Source organism: Agelaius tricolor, unplaced genomic scaffold, assembly GCF_023055355.1.
Source record: "Agelaius tricolor isolate 1412-34295 unplaced genomic scaffold, bAgeTri1.0.p SCAF_11, whole genome shotgun sequence".
NCBI classification, from domain to species: Eukaryota; Metazoa; Chordata; class Aves; order Passeriformes; family Icteridae; genus Agelaius; species Agelaius tricolor.
This window is the reverse complement of record NW_027269271.1, coordinates 11141608-11148941: the sequence shown is the minus strand read 5'-3', so window position 1 is coordinate 11148941 and position 7334 is coordinate 11141608.

Sequence of the window (7334 nt, the reverse complement as noted above, 5' to 3'; positions counted from 1 at the left end):
ATATATCAAAGAAATAGTTAACATAATATGCTGGCTACATAGAAAGTGACAAAGATACTTCAAATAGAAAAGCGATTTCATGACTTCATTGAAGGACTTAAATCTCCCCATAAAAATAATCAAATCTTTTTCCACTGCTCTTTATTCAATGGTATTCTTGTTTCAAATGAATGCCACTGCATTTTCCAGATATTTTTGTGAGAAATGTAAACATTTTCATAATAATATCTTGATTTTCCAAAATGTTATCCCCTCCTCTTAAACAAATTGTCAAAATTTTACTAAAACAAAAATAGAAAATTGAGGGTTTTTTCTATATTGAAAGGTATTTTAATTTGTGCTACATAACATCTTCCTTCTATTACTTCCCAAGAACAACAGCAAATAATTTTAACTGGGCTATCAGAAGACTCCATAATATGCTGTTGCTTTTTCTGTATTATGCCTATGACCACTTCTATCTCATAATTTAATTCTTCATAATGCAAGCATTGATTTGAAGCCTTTAGTAATTTCGTGGGGAAAAAAACCTCAACAAAACACACACCACAGATATGTAAAAGGAAATTAATATAAATGGAAATCATAGTCAGACTTTATTGTAATAGAACAGCAAAAGTGATTTCAGCAGTAACAGGAACTCTTTCTCTCAAATTCTTGTCAATAAAGGAGCCTTAAGAGCAATTCCTCCTTAGCAAATATATGTGGTTTTCAGCTATGCAAATCGTGGCACTTCCAGCAGTAAAAATGCTGCAATAATGTTGGCTGTCAAAAGAGATGATACCAGTTAAAATAAATCAAGGGGGAGAGGTTACAAACACGTAATAAAATTCAACCTCAAAGATGCCAGTGAGGACAAATCCTCTGACGTGTTACCACGAGCAGGTCTCTGTAACACTGCAGCTGAAATTCTGCCACCAATGGATCAGGGAGGCCACGAATGTTCACTGCCTCCCATGTTCCTTTTCACTTCTATAATTTCAGCCTGAATTACAAAACATTTTCCTTACCTCTGAGGGAAATATATAACTCACACAATTTTTAAACATTCACTACATCAAAGTGGTTACAGAGATTCCAGGAATCTCAGCATAGTAACAGAGTAACACAATTAAATCCGTATCACAGCAGACATAATAACCTGCTGCCACTTGAGTAGAATCAGATGCTCATTAAAATCTAGAGCTGGAAGTTAAAAGGAAGAATTTGGAGAAGTCAAGCTGTCCTCAGGTCTGACACACTTTTTGATGTGACATAGAGGTGATCAAGTCAAATTCAATCAAAGGAAAAAATGAATAATCAAATTATTAAAAAAAAATACAAGGGGGAAAAAATCACCACATCATAACGGTAAAGATTAAGGTAAAGCACACCACAAAACTTTTTATTTTTGATTGAATTTAGTGCTTCTGAAAAGGAGTCAGATTGACATCAGCAGAAACCAAACCCCTTTTGTTCCCAGAACGAGCTCAGTACAATCAGCATTAGAAAGCACAAACTCCTGCCACTGACCAGCCACACAGCTAAACCCAGACCTGGCAGGGGCAACCTTCCTGCAGGGATAAAACAGAAATTCATTTTCTGTCTTCATCCTAACCTTGTTCTCTCCTGCAAGTCTGTCACAGTGAAACAGCTAGTAGGGGTTGGTTTGACCTAGTTTATAGATATCTGTATCACAGAGGAAAAAGACCAGCAGCTGATTTACACAGGATATTAAATAAGCATCAAACCCATTTACAGCCAAAGGCATGAATTTTTGTTATATTTACAAACTTTGAGAGAAATGCGGATTCAGTCAGTGACCACTAAATCTTACACACACCTGTATTTTCTGATGAAGTATATGTTTCCTGCCAATTTTGGCCTACTTGTGGCCAGATACTTATAAAAACCCAAGTAACCCCATTGTTTGATGGCACAAAGGAAGCCTCTCTGTCTGCAATGTGGAAATAGCTACCCATAAACTATACATGGCCTGAGCAGTGAGTTTTCCATGCTGCAGAGATCACAGTTTTCTCAGTCCTTCTGCAATTGCAGAGCTGCCCCCTCACCTTGGCATGGCACTGCTCTCCCTCCCCCTGGTGACTCCAGAGGGATCCCACAGGCACACCCTCACACACCAGGACATGGCCTCAGAAAGCCAGCCCTTTGTCTGTGTCACCTCCCTTCACAAAGGGATAAAATTACAGAGTACTGTGTCAAAACCTGTGGCAGCAAATGCAGAAACATGTTCTCATCATTATATGATAAACAAAGCACAGGATCACCCAGACAAAACCTACTTGGTCCCAGAATGCCAGAAAATGATGCCACTCACTCTCATGCAACTCGCTCTCCCTCTCAGTGTGATAACCACTGCTTGTGTTGAGGGTTACATGGGAGCACCTGCTGTCAATGAAATAGTCTGCCCTGGCAATCATTGGGCAGCTTTGTGCTGCTTCAAATGGTCACCATCTCCAGTGACCTAGTGAGAAAATAAAATGCATTTTCTCCTCTTTCTTGGTTGTTCAGACAGAATATCAATAAAATTTGAGAAGAATTTACACATGCTTCAGGTCAACGAATCCACTTGCCTCGGAGCAGGCTTTACAAGCACTGACAGAAGCAAGATCCAAGTAATTAGCAGTCTTGACAGAAAAGCCCTGATTGGGCTTTGTTAGCATTATATTGCAGCTTACAAAGGCATGAGAGCTGCCAAGACCCTGCCACATCCCCACTGATGGAAGCAGACTTTACAAATTTACTAGTCAACATGTGGCTCTCCAACCTTCCAGTATAAACATTTCATTCACAGTTTGCAGCTTTTACTGATTTTGCAAAGAGGTCTTACAGAGGCTGCAATCAAAGCAGCACTTGCCAGGAAAACCTAAGTCATTAAGAAGTGTTATATAAACACACAGAGCCAGGCTCCAAATGTCAGAGATCAGAATTAGCCTCTTATGTAAACTCTTGAGTATTTTGCAACAAATGCATGATTACCAAACTATGGCAGATTACTGAGTCATGGATACATATCACACACTTATAAATTGTCTTACTTTCAAGACCAGATTATTTTGATTAACTATGAGTTATATTATTACTCATGGATATGCTATAGAACAGAAAATTTAAAGTAAAAAGGGACAAACAGGATTTCTTTTCATACTTAGCTCATTTTCACTTTGACAAATGTTTAAAATAATTTGTTTGCAACCTTCTGCAAACAAATCTTCCATTCTTGCTTCCTGCACTTATTTGTTTATTACCATTGAAAATAAATAGTGATTCTAAAATGCAAGGTTTTAACTCTATAGTCAGCTCCAAATGTTGAACAGTCAAGCAGAAAAAAAAGATCTTTTGTAATATACAAAGTGTTTTACTATTTTCCCTCTTTTTTGCAAAGGAAATACTAACTTAACCTTGCATGAATCCACAGTATTCATGTTATTATTTCTAAAAGTATGCATCTGAACTTAGAACCTGAATATGCTTAAATCCATTTACTCTTTGTTTTCTTTAGCAGTGTACAGACAATTGGCTTAGTTTCCCTTAAGTTTCTGCTAGATATCCATGCTCATTAAGCCTTTTGTATCTCACACTGTGTAACTAACTCCTTTGCATTTATCTGGCTCTCGTTCATGCCCCTCTCCAGCTCCAGGTGCAGCTCTCCACAGCAATGTGCCACTGCTGAAGCAAAGAGCCCAGGGCCTGAGCTGTGTAATAAGGCCCAAAGAGACCCAGAGAGCCAAGGAACACTCTCTTACCTTCAGGTCTTTGGGCACTACAAAGGCTCCTTGCCACAGATCTCAGTGTAAAAATTCTGAATTCTTCCCTATCCTTCCACACAGAAACATTTGTCTTTTCTCCCAGTAGCCCAGTGCAAGGCAGGAGGGACTGCCTTCAGTAGGGGGTGTAGGGCTGGGCAGAAGGGAAAAGCCTCATACAAAAAAAATTGTATGCAGGCTTAATTTTTATTATTTCCCTTTGTGTTGCTGTTAATGAAAAACAAATATGCACCATCATGAACATTAAGAGGCCTGGGAGACACCAACCACAGCCTTAAGGTTACAAAGTGGACAAGATAGTTTTCAGGGTCTAGAAAAGAAACTGCAAAGTACAGCTACAAAGGGGGAACTCATTAAAGTTAAACCTGTTCAAGGTAGCAAGAATGTCAATAAAAGAAATACCCCTACAAATTATTTGCTTCATAAACAGGTTGTGCTTGGGCAAAACAACTCCCCTTGCTCTCCTCTGAGGAAGCACATGTCAAACTCTAGGCTGAGAGCTCTTCCAAGCAGTTGACAGCATGAGCAATTCAGATTGTCAGCAGCAGTATGTTTCATGTTACAGCATTTGCAAATATATAAATTAAATTCATTGCAAAAACTTTTAGTGGTGAGCTGAAGGAAAATAATTCATAAAATCAGACACTGTTTTGCCTGGTATTGACAGCTCTACCAAGCTTTTCTTACTCCTGAAAAGGACTAGAGCTCGGAGCATACAAAGCTGACAACACTGCTGTGTAGGGCACAGACAAACCTGTTTCTGTTCCCGGATCTGAGCTGTCTGAGGGGCTACCATCACATCCCCTGAAACAGAGACTCCCCTCAAGAGGAAGAAGCCCTTGGTTTTAATTACCACCAAAGGGATTGTAAGCAAATTGATGGTCTGCCTTGGACTAGAAGCATTATGAAGGATTACTGTGTTTCAGCTGAAGGGAAAACGGAACAGCAGAAATTCAGACAACTTTCTAGTCAGTTGTAAGAGCAGATTTCACAGCACTCCTTCTGCAATCATTGATTCATATATTAGGATTTCCCTTGGACTCCAAAGTGTTTGGTGACTAAGATGGATGAAGTTCAGTGAACAAGAGTATTTTATTTCATTCTATCTCCATTATTCAACATGATGCCTCAGGTCTTTAATGTCACCTCAAAATCATGCCATTTTACCCCATTTTTAATTTCTCATAAGTTTTTTCTGTGAAGTTTTCTGCTGTACCATGTGAATGATCAACAGCCACCAATTAATTTACCATCAGGATGTAAAGCTGTGTTCCCTTAACTCTACTGGAGAATTAAGGTACAGAGAGTACCTGTTCCCTGTTTTCACAGGGTGACACCAATGTGTCACAGAGGCATTAACAGCATTTGAACAAGCCAGGAGCAGTTTGTCTATGACACATGTGAATTCACTTTGGAGTATTAATCCTGATGCCCAAAGCTAGCTATGCTCTATTTGCTGGTGTTTTGGTTGTCCTCATAACTCAGTGTCCCCACAAAGGGTTTATACACACTTGAGGAATCTGCTTTAAAGTAGTTCCTTTTTTCAGAGTATTTGGCATTCCATGGCACTTTGAAAGATGCCATTGATATCATGCTATGTGGCAATTCTGCAAAAACAGCCTTTGGATTCAACAAGGAGAAGTTTAAGGTCTGACCCCACTCTTGAAGAAAATAGGGGCGCAAAAAAAAGTTACTGAGTGATGACAAGTCATCTAATGCACAGGAACTTGGCTATATAATTGTATTAATTTCTTTAAGCAGATTTCTATTAGTAGGTTAAATTTATCATGTGGCTTCATGTGACAAAGCAGAGAATTTCCAAAGTTACATTTAACTGCAGTGGCTTGCCTTTTCATTATAAGATTCTCCAATAGATAGAGAAAACACCCTACTTGCAATACCACCCAGATATTTTTCACCATATATCCCCATAATGAATAAGGAACATTCCTTTGAAGCTTTGGAAATGATGTTACTCTCTTCATTTAAGATCATGCCATCATTTCAATGCACAAATAAAGGATTTGCCAAACTCTTCATATTAATTTGACTGTGACCTACCCAAGTCACAAGTCTGCACAGTTAAGACCTCTTTCAAAAGAAGCCATCACCAGCCTGCTACTAGAATTCTTATAAATCATATATGCTGTTTGTAGGGTTTAGCATCTGTATAAAGCATAAGAGCAGGTGTTTGAAAGCTGCTAGCACTGTGAGATACACAATGTTGAAACAATGCAGGGCAGAACAGAGAAGGGGTAAAAGAAATGCAAGTTCAGTCTGGGTTTCTTTAAACCAATCAGTAGTCCCTGAAACCCTTTTGGGATGCGTGGCACCCCGTGGAACAATCATAAGAGACAATCCATGGGTAATGGAACCCCAGGCAAGCTCTGACAGAAAGGTGTTGTTCCAAATAATCTAATACTTTTTAAAACCAAATATTTTTTCCTCAAATAACTTTTCATCTGTGAAGTAAGTCTTAAATACAAAAACATATATATTCAGGTCACTTGGGAGGATAAGGGAGTGTTCCCTATATTATGATGAAACAAAGGTGATGACTCACTGTCAGCTTCTGTAAGTACTTTTTGAAATTGGTTCTACTGATTACAGGGAAAACAAATTCCCTTCAGCCATCTGCTTTTCCTTCTATTGAATAAGATAAAACATTTGGCATATATTTGGGATGCATAACTGCATTTATTACAGTTTCAAAGTTTATTATGCAACCGATTTATAAAAGGCTCAAAATTATGGAAAATGCTCTGATGTATTCTCCTCTTTTGAAAAGATACAGATTACATATATATGTAGACTACTGCTGCAATTGAATTTCTTTTCCTAATGACAATACAGTGATAAAGGTCAAATTAACTTCCATTCTTGTATGCTTTGTTATTTGTAAAATCATTTTTGTCCTAGGGTTTTCTGAATAATGGCTTAAAAACACTCTTTAAATATTAAACATACCAAAATATTGATGGATTAAATGAGACCTAGTTTTATAATCATAATGCACTGTGTTTAGTGCACAATGTTTTCTTTGAGTGTGCTTAGTACTGGCTTTCAAGAGGATCCCTTGCATTTTAAAATAGACTCAGTTTCATTATCATAGATGTTTCCTTCTTTTGAAAACATTTATTCATTCAATTTTTTTTAATTTCCTGGATTTCTAAACCCCTGGTGGGATAATCCCTTACCAATCCATATGGGGAAGGCAGTTTTGCAGATCAACAAATCCTACCATTATTTGATTTGATCTAAGAACAACTTAATTGAAACAACACAAAGTCATTAAGAAAGGTTCTTAGGCATATCCTAGTGAATGTAAAAGACAGACAGCTTAAAATAATGAAAATTTTGTTATGACCAGTAGGTGACCCCATTCTCATAATAAGTAAATCCAGGATTTTCATATATATATATATATATATAAAGAACATTCTGGCTGGCCACAGTTAATGGTTGGTTTTGTACCAAAGAAATGGACTGGTTACAGTGATACTGCATGAAATACAACACAAATCTATGGAGCAGGAAAGAATGCTGCTACAAAACAGGCATGTGACA